This window comes from Cavia porcellus, unplaced genomic scaffold, assembly GCF_034190915.1.
Source record: "Cavia porcellus strain 051 isolate PalLab524CR breed Dunkin Hartley unplaced genomic scaffold, mCavPor4.1 scaffold_3, whole genome shotgun sequence".
In the NCBI taxonomy this organism is placed as follows: Eukaryota; Metazoa; Chordata; class Mammalia; order Rodentia; family Caviidae; genus Cavia; species Cavia porcellus.
Window position 1 is genome coordinate 5,522,501 of NW_026947486.1, and position 15,651 is coordinate 5,538,151.

Below are 15,651 nucleotides of genomic sequence, written 5' to 3' on the forward strand. Positions count from 1 at the left end.
CAATGCTACATTACAATAGATAATTTACTGAGTGAGGTTGAAAGTAACTTTCTTTAAACTACATGATTTGCCAGACAATGCACTAGCTACATTATTTAAATTATTCTTCCAAATTAAATTGTCCAATTGCCATGGTTTGTTGTGAAATAAAATATTTCCAAGGAGGCAGGATTCTTAATGATAAAATGAAGACAGTCCAAAGCAAACTGAAACATTCAATTACCCTGGAAGAGGCCATTAACTTATTCATTAACAACTAACTTTGGGAAATTCACAAACATTATTTCTCCTGGTGATACAGTCAGTTTTCAGTGTTCAGTTTTGTGTTCTCAATGTACACTCCCCAGTTTTCAGTGCTTAACATGTTTAAAATAACGTTGATAATGACACTGGAGTTTCAAAGATATAACATGTACTGCCCTCAATTTGTTTACATTCTGGAATGTTAAATTCTACAAGGTGCACTCCATAATAAGTTAAAAATATAATCACTGACCTATAACATAAATGTAATAGTTTCAAATAATACATTGTATTTAGACCTGAACTAAATGTTATAAAAGGGATGCTTCAGAAAACCCTATATGAGGCTTAAAATCTTTTGCCAGTTATCATATTCTGTAAATAAGTAGTTATGTTATGTCATATTTGGTTCTACTCCCTTCCAAAAAAGTAATAAGAACTGTGGGAGCAACAAAACCCAAAATGTGTAATTGTCATTGTACAAAAGAGAGGAAAAGAAAGTGCTCTAAACGATATAACTGCATGTATATTTAAGTGTATGAGATAGACAATGATATCACTGAGTTTTGTTGGATCATTGAACAGAACTGTTTGCAGTCTCACTGTTGGAATGTCCACTTTACAAGTTTTAATTTTGTAACTTGAACAATTATTTCTAAGATGACAATATGTAATCCATTAACTAGTGATTTCCTACTGTTTATTTTTTTCTGTAAATCTGTATAACTTGTATCCTTTCTCTGCTTTTTTTTCTCCTTAAATAAAATTTTAAAAAAAGATATTTAATAAGAATAAACAAAGGCTATTTATGTACAGATTTCAATAGAGAAGGAGTCATCTACCTTTAGTTGCATTTGGTAGAGATGTGAAGTGAACAAAGGAGTTGAAAACCTTTAAAGTTGAGAAAGACTTCATGTACATTCTGATTGGAGGTTGCAGGTCTAGGTAATTTGTACATTGGCTAACTGAAAGAGTTCTTATTTATTGGATTGAACTTGAACTAGCAGTAATTTACCATGTTTTAATCATTCTGGACTGATTGCTACAGAAATTATGCTTTAGCTTCTTAGGCAGTTGTCCACAAAGAATATGATTCAGAGTTCCACTCTCAGAGATGATTTGGCAATTGTACATTTTCCTTCACTTGGGAAAATGTTATTTATCCTTAGCAAAGTAGAAAAATCACAGAATTTTTCTCTACTGTTGCTTCACATATGAAAAAAGAGATACTTATAGTTGGATTTACCATTGGCTTATAACTTCTGGCCCAAGCAAATTTATATGCTGATCAACCTAGTCCCTCACCAGGTCTCTGTTAAGAATGGTGCCTATCATGAGAAAGGGAATTTCTGTGCCTTGTCATTGATAAGTGGCTGCATAACAATAGGTCAAAAATCCAGCAATGGTCTGAAAACCAAAAGAAACTTTTTGTAAATGAGAGCTGTTACATATTTTACATGTGAATGGATGCTTTGAGGCGCTAAAACAAAAATCAGTGAATGACGTTAAGAAATTCATTATTATCTGTCTTTGACCTTTAATTTCCTGAAAAAAAATATATATAATATACGCTTATATATTATAAGTACATGCACATATATATTCTAAATACGATAGTGTGCTCTGGATATCAAAATTTGAGAATTCAATGATTAAATGAAGTCAAATTTAGTAAATGGGAAGATGTCTGATTTGGACATTCAAATAGAGTAAAGGAGGATAGAATTAGGTGGTGGACATCTTCAAAATTATCACACATGTTGGAGCACACTGATAACACTATGTTGATAGTAGGACTCAAGACCCTAAAGTTAGAAATCATAATGTGATTTAATCTGAAAGTCTGGATTTTACTAAATAAGTGAGAAGTGATCTTCAATTCTACACACTTCTTTTTGTGGCAATGTAAGATGATAGAGTAGAATCACAATGAATGGAGGCACATACAGGATCTTGCAATCAGGCTTACATGAGCTAGATCTGTAGTAAAATTAGTTGAGGAGACAGCTAAGTAAAATTTCAAATTCAAAAGCAAAGGCTTAGTTAAATATAGGATAGAAGCAGTGGATGGGGCTGTACAGAAGACAGTATGATACCACTATCACTGTTTTTTTATGGATCTCACTCGGAATGTACCCGAGAGAACTGTAAACATGTTTATAAAAAACTATGGAAATATTCATAGTATCTTTGTGCTAAATAGCCAAAATCTTGTAACAATTCAATTGTCTATCAATCAGATAAACACAGTTTACTCACACATTAAGGTACTGTTCACCAATAAAAAGGAATGACATGCTAATATTCATTTCTGTTTAGATTCATTACAAAGGTATTATTTTCAGTGAAAGAACTCGGATACAAAATGTATACATCTATACGGTTTCATTCACTTAAGATTCTAAAAAAAAGACAACAACTATAGTGAAGAAGATGAGTAGAAGAAACTAAGTCCTTGTTAAGGACAAGAAGTGAGTCAAAGAAATCACCTACAAAGGGTTATGAAGGGATGTCTTTATGATAATGGGAAATAGTCTATGTTTTCACTGTATTAGTGGTTATGTAACTGTATGACATTTATCAAAATTCATTTAATTGTGCAGTAAAACTGGTTGACTTTATTGCACAAAAACTGTAGCGATTTTGATTTTTAAAATTTTCTTGTCTTGAAATTTTCAGACAGTTTAATTTTTTTATACAGCTTAAATTTCATTTCTAGTAAACCATGCAGATTTATTTAGAAGACTGACAAAAGCCTCTGAATCTCTTTAAAATAGAAAGATTATTAAGCTTACAATTTCCTATTGATGTAGACAATTTAGGACACCAAACTTTGGGCTTCTATCTGATCAGCATTTTTGTCCTAGGTACTTCATCTCCACATTCATGTCATAATATTATTCTTGTTAATGAAAGAATGTCAACTAGCTGGAAGCCTTATGCTTCAGATAATGTAGTCTTTACAAATATTTGACAGAATTATTACTTTTTCTTATACAATATTTTACTCAGTGTTCCATTATGGATTGCGTTATAATCTAAGGTAAAAAAGGGAGGAGTAAGGTATTACTCAGGAGTAGAATAATTTCCTAAAATATGTGAGATCCTAAGTTTGATTTCCAACAGCATAAATAAAGAAGAAAAAGTAAAGATTGAATACTCAGGAGGTACTTGAGCTACTGTATAGGATTTATTAATATTGAATACTCAAGAGTTATTTAAGCTACTGTATAGAATTTACATGGCAATCATGTTCTCCTTGAAATACTGTCAAAGGATTTGTAACTTCTTGTCAATAGGGAGAAAATTAATGAACTCATCTCCCTTGAAGTTATTACATATAAATCATACATTTTTGTCATAATGAAACAGAATTTTGTTTTCAAATATCTTGGAAAGAGTCAACAAGATTAATCACAATTAATGACATTTCCTGATATTTTCTTGGATTCTTTTAATGAAAACTCTCTATGATTTACTGTGTATTTCATAAATAATATACATCACAGCTGCCATGCTCTTCCTAAAAATTTATTTTCTCTCAAACAATACTGCAAGGGAGAAAAGCACAATTATGGTTGTCAGCATTTCCCTGAATGTTGCTTTAACAAACACAGCTAAATTATTTGTCTTAATTCATTTATACGCCCGTGAACAAAATGGGGGTAGTGTACTGATCAATGATATCATAGTTTCTTCACTGAAGAAAAGAAATTTACATGGTTGCTCAAACTCAAGATTTCAGGAAGGTCTCTGATTTTGAAATCAAGGCTGTCAAACTACTGAGCTTGTGTGTTTTATCTTGAATGGTTTTCATCTTTCTTGTGTTGTAAGGAAATATTTTTCATGCAAAGGAATGTTTTTGAATAGTGCATTCATGCTGAAGAGTAGAGACTTTTCTTGTATCCTAAGGCTTCCATTATGTTCTTATAAGAGGAGAGCATAGGATTATTGATGCCATGTTTTATTCCATATAACACCAAAATTACAGTTCTTTCTCTCCAAGTAACTGAAGGAATTAATCATCATTAGAAAATTATTCAGAAATTAGTTATATAGCATATACTTATATAGTATATCCTTTTTTTCTAGAAGAAAATCTCCGTGATACTTCCATCAAAGAATGCCTATAATTAAAGGCATTTGACAACAATTAAATAATAGGACAAAACTGAAAACACAGTCACACATTTAACATAATCAAAATAATGTGCAGAGAAATTGGGAAAATTTGCATTTCTTTTTAAACCAATTGATTCTTTCCTAAATCATCACTACATATATATATATGTATATATATATATATATATATATATATATATATATATATATAATAGTGTGTGTGTGTGTGTGTGTGTGTGGTTTACAATACAAGGATTATGAGTGGGTCAATCTGTTTCATAGTTGTCACGAAACATTGACTATTACAATATCCATGAAATGTATCTGGTGTCCCAAATTTGCAACAGAAACATAAGGTAAATATTGAAGAAGACAATGAAATTAGATCAAAGTGAAATTTTGTTAACTGCATATTCAAAGGGAACATAAATATCAAAATGTGCCCTTTTTGAAATAGAACCAGAGAGATAACCATAAACTATTATTAACTTTATTGAAGAATTTCATACTTCATTTACCAAAATTTTCCATTTATCCACAAGACAAATAATTCCTGAACCAATCAGAGTCTACTGCTTTCTTTCTTTTATCTGTTTCATGTCCAAATTTAATAAAATCAAGATGATAGGTTAAAAATAGTTAATGACAATAGGGGGCAGTAATGGAGGAATTGAGGAAGAAAAATATTACATGAAGAAATAATAGCAAAATGACAAAATTTCTTTATCTGTAATTATTTTCAATGTAAATTGATCAAATTTTCCGAATGAAGAGCTGATTAGTAGAGCTGGTACAAATCATACGCCAATTATATCTCAAATGTGATTCATTTTAAATTTAATATCATGGACAGGTTGAGTGTGAAAAGATGGAAAAAAGTTACAGAGAATAACAGAAGAGAGATTAACTACAATATAAAAATTGTTACAAGGAACAAAGAAGGATACTCTTTATTTGATAGAAGATGTAATTCATCAAGAAAATATCATAATTTTAAATACATATCCAACTCATAATAGGAACCACAAAATATGTGGTGCAAACACTGAAAAACTTGAGAGAAGAAATAGAAAATTCTCCACTACTATTCAGAGAATTCAATACCTCATTATCAGCAGTATGCAGAAAAATAGATAAAAGACCAATAAGCAAAAACAATATGTCAAAAGCATTATACTGTGAGTAGACTTAATTGAGATAAAACTTCTTACCTACCAAAAGTGTAAACATAGAACACTCCAGCAAACATTATGTTAAGATTTAAATAATGAACAGTGCCATAAAGAAACAAAAATAGTAACCAATAACAACAACAACAACAAAAAAACTGGAAAAATTCACAAGCATGTGGAAATTGATGTTCTTAAGCAACAAATAAAGAATTATAGTGAAACTAGGAAATACTTATAAATAATAAAAATATAACATAACAAACAATGGGATGCAGTAAAACCCAAGTTTAGAGAGAAATTCATAAGTATACATACCCATGTTGAGAAACAAAGAAGATCAAGATCTAAAATCAATAACTAAATTTATAATTTAACGAACTCTCCTGGATTTATTCAGAGGTTACACCTCATAACGTGCAATTCAAAAGAAAACTTGGAGTAATAAGAGGTAGTTGTTTGTTATATTCAAATACATATACTGAAATTCTCTAAGAAATAGCATTCTAAATAGAGGCTGATACATGGAAAGTAATGTATGCTATAGAGTGTAATATTTCATATACCTCCCTTTTAAAAAATTCTGAATCAGTTAGTAATGTGTGGAAATTTCAAATTAAAAACAGGAAATCACCTGCCTTTTCTAAGTAATCACTAAGTGATATCTCTCAATAAAGATTCTACTTTGGAATATAACAGTTTGATATATGTGGCATGCATCTCAAGTTGATCTTCAGGCTTAGGTCTCAGAAAATAAAATAATTCAAGTATGTTGAACTGGTCATGGTGGTAAATATCTGTAATCCCATGACTCATGGTTCTTAGGAAAGAAACTATATCCAGAATATTTTCAGAAACAGTATATTTCTTATCATTTTCTGAAAGAAAAAAGATTAAGCTATTATTAGTTTTCATTCAAAAACACATACTGGAGTACCTGTCTTCTGTGAAATAGAATAGTAAAGATATCTTGATGAAGAACAAAGTAAGATGTTGATAAATATATAAAGCAAAATAACTTAAATATGAAAAATATCCTATTCAACTAGCTTACAGTATACATTATGCTTGAAATCTTTATTTGCTGCAGGTAACATAATTAATACTAAAGGAAACAATCATTGATTTCAAACATAATTGATTTTCTAATTATTTTTACCTTTGGTTGATAGATTATATAATTTATAATTCAGATTATTTACCATGTTTCCCTATAGTTGTTATGTTACTGTAATTTAGTTAAAATAATTCAGCCTACATAGAGTAATTTGATATGCATCTTTAAATTATCATATTTTATTCAAAACCCTAGAAAAATTATTTTCTACTTAAGAACACATATTACTGGTTTATTTTGGTAGAATATAATTTAAAGTCTGCACACTCAAGGAAGGATTTACAGCCTTCTATATTTTACTTAATATAAGATGTAGAATTACATGATAGTCATTTAAATTAATATTCAACATGTGAGTTGACTAGTTATTCTCAGTCTTAGAGACTGACACAGGCACACTATAATCATCTGTTTATTTATGCCATTTAGAATTTGCCTAAGGATGAGATTTGAGCTATCTTGTATACGGGTTTAACTTCATGAAGACAAGTTAAACACTACTATAAATTAGACAAATTTCACATTTAGAAGGCTATATAGCTTTTGCATTGGCTGGGAATATAAAGTAGTATAGACACTTTATAAAATAGTTTTTCATTTATTAAAATGTAGTATGAAGAGATTTTTAAATAACTAATTCTATACTTTTAGTCATTAAGTATCTTCAATTTTTATATTCATTCTCAGTCAGTTTTGCTAAAATATGTCTACCAGTACTTGCTGATTTCTTATACATCTATTTTGATGACATACAATCTGTCTTGGTTACATTTTTCTGGTTGTTGAAACAGAATATCTGATCTTGAATGTTAGAGAAGAAAAGGTTTATTTGGCTCCCAGGTTATGGAAGTTTTAGTCCATAATCAGCTGGCTCCAAAGCACAGTAGTGTAGATAAGGGACAGTCTTTCATGGTGACTGCAAACAAGAGAAAAAGGGCAAAAAGGGTAGGACCATGCCTCCTTGCCTCATTTATACTGTGTGCCAGATACCTGCCACTGGGTGGACACATCACTCACATCACCAATTCCAGTGCTATACAATGTAGCAGTCACAAATATTAGACTCAGTCACCAGTATGACTGCATAAAGCTTTGAGGAGACACCCAGATACAAAAGATAATATTCCATTCCGGGCCCCTCAAAGATTCGTACACATCATTTATGGAAAAAAAAAAAAAAAAAAAAAAAAAAAAAAAAAAAAAAAAAAAAAAAAAAAAAACATTGAGTCCACCACCAAGAGTTGCCAAAGTCCTAACAGTTTTAGCATTGTTGAAAAGTACAAGTCTCATCTGAGATCTAAGGCCAACTCTTGGTTGGAATCCCCTGTACATATGAAACTGAATATTCAATGCCACAAGATAAACATTACCAATCTAAAGACTAACAACCAGAGAATACAAAAAAAAAAAAAAAAAAAAAAATGAGACTAGAAGAAGTCCAAAATCCAGCAGGGCAAACATTAATTCCTGGGGTTTCAAGTTCAGCACCTAAAGCATTCTGGTTTTGAGCTCCAAAAGGCTTGAGTGACTTCATCCCCATGGTACTTTTGGTGGTTTACCTCCCATGGCTTCTAACTTAGGCTGGCTTTGCTCCCTCCTTGCAGGTTTCCTTAGACAATCCACCCTCCTGGCTTTTCCAAATTTTTGAGTTCCCCATTGCACCATTAAGCTTTACACTCACAGCTTCACAAAACTGAACTCTCAAGGGCACATTGCCTGGTTTCCCAGGACTTCTGAAGTCAGGTTGGAATCTTTTTATAACCTCAGAACTCTTGCATTCTGTATGCACCTAAACACACCATGATGCTGAAGTCTGCTGTCAACTGGAGCAGTTTCCAGGCTTTCTTCACTCTTTGCTCTAGGTGTCAAGAGCCTGGATTACTGATTACTCTGAACCTGATTCACCATGCTTTCACCATTCTGTAATCTAGTCCACCTGATGCCATTTTGGAAACAAGTGTGGCCTCCACCACCATTCTGGATCATGGTGCTCTGAGTCTTTCTCCTCAAAGCAGTCTTTTACTTTCACAATTTTGCGATTGCAAGGGTAGAGACCTGCAGTTTCTTGTGATGCTCCAAGGCCACATTTTTTAGGTTTCTGTTCCTTCTGAGCAATCAAGAACTCAGTTCTATCTTTATAGTCCACAGCTTTTCTGGAGCTTCCTTTTTGGCCCAACTCGCAATGCTTTAAATCCTCCTGCTGGGCTCTATTCTCTTGATCTAGAACATAAGTCTGGTTAATAGCCTCTAACAATGGCCATGCCACTGCCTCAATATTAGAATGCCTTGAAATGCCTTTTTCAAGATCATTAGGCTGCTGCCCTTAATCTCAGTCTCAGGTAAAGTCTCTGGACACAAGTAAAATACAGAGTCTCCCATACAGAACAGCCTATGCCATTCCAACTCTATGCTTTCAAGAGACATCTCTGAACCTTTATAAACTCTTCCCACAAGCCATTCCCAAAGACTCTTCAATCACAAGGTCAGATACAGTCACATCAACAACTCCACCCTTGGTACCAAATTCAGGTTTGGTTATCTTTCTTCCGATTGTTGAGACAAAATATCTGACCTCCAAAATTAGGGAAGAAAACGTTTATTTAACTCACAGTTTGTGGAGGTTTCAAAGCATTTTCAGCTGGCTCCAAAGTAGAGTGGCATGACTAAGGGACAGCCTTTCATGTAGGACACAAGGGATAAGACAGAAAAGGGCTAAAAGTATGGGAGCATGCATCCTTTCCTCTCTTACATTGTATGCTGGCTACCCAACTCCTAGCTATGTGCAGCACTCACACTACCAATCCCAGTGCTCGACAACAAACCAATCACAAATGGTAGATTCAGTCACCTCCATGACTGCATGAGGTTTTGGGGAGCACTCAGAAACTAAACCATGATAATATCCATAATAGTATATTTTCATAATGCCTCTTGTAACATCCATGAAGTTGACATCTTTCATTCCTGAGTTTAGTAAAGTGCATTTTCTCAATTATTTCTTGATGAACTTCACTAAAGTGTTATTTTAAATATTCTTAGTATATTTAAAGTATAACTATATGATTTGGTTTATGTATTTGTTATTTCCTCATTTTTGCTCCAACCTTTACTATTACTTTCTGAATACAGATCTTGAACTTTGTGAGCCAATCTCATCTCCCTCTCTGTTTCTCTCTGTTTCCTCTCTCTCTTTCTTTTTCTTTCTCTCTCTCTCTACCTTTCTCTCTCTCTCCTTTAGCACATTCTGCATTCCCAGAAGAACTTCAAATGATAAATATGTGTAAGAAAAATATAATTTAAAAGTTATCATAAGATACCCACGCAATAATGGCTATATTCCAGGTATGATGATAATGTCAAAATTATCAGGTAAAAGTATAAGCAGATAGAGAAAATTTACACTGTCTCATATTGTCTACTTCCTATTTTTTTAATTGTAAGGTGAAACTTTCCACATTAGAGTAGAGAAACCTGATAGTCCATACCATTACCTAGGAGAAAAATTTTAAAAACCCTATGGTAAAACATCTTGTCATATATTCACTGACACAGCAATGCAGTATTCTTCTGAAAAGTAATCCCATGGCATCATTTTACTCTGTACTAAAGGTATGTGGCTAGTATCCTTCAAATAAGTCAAAGTCATGAAAAACAAAGAAAAAACTCAAGGTACCTCATACATTGCAAAGGACTAGGAAATCAAGACAACTCGTTGTAATAAAATAGGATCCTGAATTAGACTAAACAAAATAACAACATTATTGAAACTACTGATGAAACACAAACAAGATTTTTTAGCTCATTGGTAAGAACTTCAATTTTTTAGTTTCAAAAATCACTCTGTGATTATGTGAGTTTTTTCCTTGGGGAAAGAGAGGTGAATATTCTGTGAGAGTTAATTTATATTACTATTGGAACTTCAAAAAAAATCATAAAAAACAGAGCTTGTACACTATATGACAACTTCAAAGAATTCTTAAAGTATTCTTTTTGAATATAATCAAATATGATACTCCTGATTTGAACCTCTCTTCTTCAGGGTAAATCAATTTAAATTTTTAAGGGATTTCCACACATATTTTCATTTTTAATTTTTATTTATTTTAAAGAGATTAAGACAAAAGAGGACATAACAAAGCAGATCATATCAGAACAATGTAAGCAACACAATACTTCACCACAAGACAACAAGATATTAACAGTAGCTACTATAACTTCTCTTTCTTCAAATTGTTGAGCATAACTTCATATACAATATTATCAAACATAACAAATTAGTATAGAAACATTCAAAAGAATGAAAGCATTACAGGACATTCAGAATCAAATAAGAGAGAATGAACAATGGCTACTAAATTATCTCATTTCCCATAGAAATTTTGCTTATACTATCACACATAATAAAATGCAAAACTATACAATATTATAGAACCAATGTAAACAGAAGAACAAAAGCATGGTAGGACTTTGGAGTCAGATGATATTAAATCAGGACTGGCTATTATAATGTCTTGTTTTATTCAAAATAGCTTTTCATACAATCACAGACAATAAAATCAAACAAACTAGGATAAAACCATTCCAACGAGTGTATGCAAAAATTTTAAACCCTCAAAGCAACATAATAGGGAATCATGATTACCATAAACTCTTATGTATCTTTACTATTTCTTACACTAGGGAGACTATATGGTGTCTATACATATGAGTTTGATTTATCTCACTTATGAGTATGGTCTCAAATTGCATCTATTTATTTATGAATATTTCAATGTGATCATTCTTTATAGCTGAGTAGTACTCCATTGTATAAAAATACCACAGGGTTTTTTGTTTGTTTGTTTGTTTGTTTGTTTGTTTTTTTCCATTGCTCAGTTGATGGACACTTAGGTTATTTCCAAGATCTGGCTATTACAAGTTGTGCTGCTATAAACATGGGTGCACATATATCACTGTGGTATGATGCTTTCAGTTCTTCTGGGAATATGCCTAGGAGTGGAATAGCTGGGTTAAATGGGGCTTCCAATCCCAACATTCTGAGAAATCTCCAGACTGACCTCCACAATGGTTGCACCAGTCTTCACTCCCACCAGCAGTTCAGGAGAGTTCCTTTTTCCCTGCAGCCTCTCCAGCATTTGTTGTTGTTGGTTTTCTTGATCCTGGCCATTCTTTCAGGAGTGAGATGATATCTCAGTGTGGTTTTAATTTGCATTTCTCTAATGACCAATGACGCAAAAATTTTCTCATGTATTTATTTTTCATTGTATTTCTTCATCTGAGAACTGTGTATTCATCTCAGATGCCCATTTTTGGATTGGGTTTTTGAATTTTGGGGGTCTGATTTTATTTTTAATTCTCTATATGTTTTAGACAGAAGTCCTTTGTCTGAGGAATAGTTCCCTAAGAATTTTTTTTCCCAATTCATGGGTTTTCTTTTCACTGTGCTGGAGATTTCTTTTGACATGCAGAAACTCTCTAATGAGAGGTGATTCCAGTTCTTGATTCTGGGAAGTGGTTCCCCTGCGGTTTGTTTCCTGTTCATGAATTCTCTACCTACCTATGTCTATGTTTTTCCAGCACCATTTAGTAAAGAGACTTTCATTCTTCCAGTGAACATGTTTGGCCGCTTTATCAAAGATAAGGTGGTTGAGTGTGTTTGTAGTTGTGGTTGTATCTTCTAATCAATTCCACTGATCTTCAGGTATATTTTTATTCCAGTACCATGCTGGTTTTATTGCAGTTTCTTTGTAGTATATCTTGAAGTCAGGGATTGTGATGCCTCCTTCCTTGCCTTTGCTGCTCCGAATTGCCTTTGCTGTCCTAGGTCTCTTCTGGTTCAGGATGAATTTTAGGAGTCATTTCTCTAGCTCTTTAGGTATGTTGATGGTATTTTGATTGATTGCATTGAATCTGTATAAACAGTTTTTGGAGAATGGCCATTTTCACAATATTTATTTGTCCTATCCATGAACAAGGGATGTCTTTCCATTTTCTGAGATCCTCTTCCATTTCTTTTTCAGAGTATTATAATATTCCCTGTATAGACATTAACTTCTTTTGTAAGATTAATTCCTAAGTATTTTATTTATTTCAATGCTAGTGTGAAGGGTGTGGCTTCTTTTGTTTCTCTCTCAGTGATTTTGTTGTTAGTGTATAGAAATGCTATTGATTTTTGAGTATTGATTTTGTATCCAGCTACCTTGCTGAATTTATTTATTGTATCTAGGAGTCTTTCAATGGAGTTTTGGGAGTCTTCTATGTAAAGTATCATGTCATCTGAAAATAATGATAATTTAATTTTCTATTCCTATCTTTACCCCTTTTATTTCTCCCCCTTGTCTAATCACTCTGGCTAGTATTTCCAGTACTATGTTGAACAGGAGTGGTGATAAGGAACATCTTTGTTTTGTGCCTGATTTTAAGGTAAAGTCATTCAGTTTTTGGCCATTAGTATGATGCTAGCTGTGGATTTGTCACATTGAGATAAACGCCATTTATTCCAATTTTCTGTAAAGTTCCTTTCATGAATGAGTGTTGGACCTTATCAAAAGCTTTCTCTGCATCTAGAGAAATGATCATGTGATTCTTACTTTTAGTTTTATTAATATGATGGATTTATTGATTTATTGATTTACATATATTGAACCATCCCTGCATTCCTGAGATGAATCCCACTTGGTTACGGTTTATAATTTTCTTGATGATTTGCTGTATCCTGCTTGCCAATATTTTATTGAGGTTTTTTGCATCTGTGTTCATTAGGGAGATTGGTCTGTAATACACTTTTTTTAGTTAAGTGTTTCTCTGGTTTTCGTACTAGAGTAATATTTGCTTCCAAGAACGATTTAGGAAGAATTGCTTTCCTTTTGATTTCATTGAAGAGTTTGAGGAGTGTTGGCATTAAGTCTTCTTTGTATTTCTCGTAGATTTCCACAGTGCATCTGTCAAGCCTGGGCTCCTCTTTGTAAGTAAGGACATAATTACATTTTCAATTTGATTAATAGAAATTGGGTTATTTAGCAGTTTTACATCTTCTTGACCCAGCTTTGGTCCTTCATATGTTTCCAGGAATCTGACCACTTCTTCTGTATTTTTGAACGTATGCGAGTAGATGTCTCTAAAATAGGTGTTGATGGATCTTTTGTATTTCCATTGAGCCTGTACTGATTTTGTCTTTTTCATTACCTACAGCATGAATTTGAGCTTTTTATTTCCTTTTTAAAAATTAGATTAGGAAAGGGCTTATCAATTTTATTTATTCTTTGAAAGAACCAACTCTTTGATTCATTGATTCTTTGGATTGTTTTCTTAGTCTCTATTGCATTAATTTATGCTTTGATTTTTAGAATTCCCTCCCTTCTTTTGGCTTTGGGCTTGACTTGCTTGTCTTTTTCTAGATGTGTGAGGTGTAGCATCAGGTTGTTTATTTGTATTCCTTCCGTTTTCCTGATGTGGGAACTCAGTGCAATAAGTTTTCCTCTGAGGACTGCTTTGATTGCATCCCACAGATTCTGGTAAGAAGTATTTGCATTTTCATTTGCATGTAGGTATTGTTTAATTTCTACTTAAATTTCTCCTGTGACCCACTGATTTCTCATGAGTGTGTTATTCAATTTTCATTTTGTTTGTGGGATTTTTGCAGTTTCTTTTTTCATTAATATGCATTTTCATTACACTGTTATCTGTTAATGTATATGGGAAAATTTCAATTCTTTTTCATTTATTTTAGTATGTCATGTGTGCTAACATATGGTCTATTTTAGAGAATGCCCAAAGTATTGCTGAGAAAAATGTATATTCTTATGTTGTTGGATGGAACACGCTGTATATGTCTATCAAGTACATTTGTTCACAGGTGTGATTCAGTTCTGTTATTTTTTTTTCTGATATTCTGTCTGGTTGATCTATCTCTTGGTGTCAATGGTGTGTTAAAGTCTCCTGTTATAATTGTGTTATTGCTAATATGTTGTTTCATTTATATTAATACTTGCTTTGTATAACTGGGTGTTCTGGAATTAGGTGCATATATATTTAAGATTGTTAACTCTTGCTCTTGAAGTTTTCCCCTAACCAGTATGTAGTGACCTTCTTTGTCTTTTAGGATCATTCTTGGTTTGAATTTCACATTATCTGCAAACAGATTAGCTACCCTCACTTTTGGTTTCTTTCTGTTCCTGTTGCATGAAACATTGTTTTCCATCCTTTGACTTTCAGTCTGTGAGTTTCGTTTTGGGTTAGATAGGTTTCTTGTAAACAGTATATAGTTGGATGTTGTTTCTTGATCCATTCTGCCAGTCTTTTTTTTTTTTAAATTTGTGAATTGAGACCATTTACATCAGTGTTTATAACTGTTATATATTGGCTTATTGTTGACATGTTGACTTTCTGCTGTTACATCTTTATCTTTCCATTTGGTTTAACTGTCTGCTTTGCTTAGTGGTTTTATACTATGTGTATCTAAACTGTCTTTCCATATTCTTTGCAGTGTTGGCTTGGTTATCATGAAGTTCTTCAGCTGTTCTTTGTCATGGAAGTATCTTATTTCTCCAACAATTTTGAAGGACAGTTTTTCACGGTACATCAGTCTAGGTTGGAAGTCATTTCCCTTTAGGATCTCAAATACTTCACTCCATGCTCTTCTTGACTTCATTGTGCTGAGAAGCCTGCTATGATTCTGACAGGTTTTCCTTTATAGGTGACCTGTCTTTCTCTCTAACACCTTTTAATATTCTGTTCTTATTTTGGATTTCTGGGATGGTGATTATTATATGTCTGGGTGTAGTTTCATTTTGGTTATGGCTATTTGGGATTCTATATGCTTCACTAATCCTAGCATCAGTTTCCATTCTCATGTTTGGGAAATTATCAGCTATTACTTCTATAAATAGCTTCTTGGTATCATTTTTTGTTCCCTTCTTTTTCATTTATCCCTATCAATTTTATATTGTTATTATTTTCATCATCTTGCAACTGTTGAATTATTATTTACTGATTCCTCAT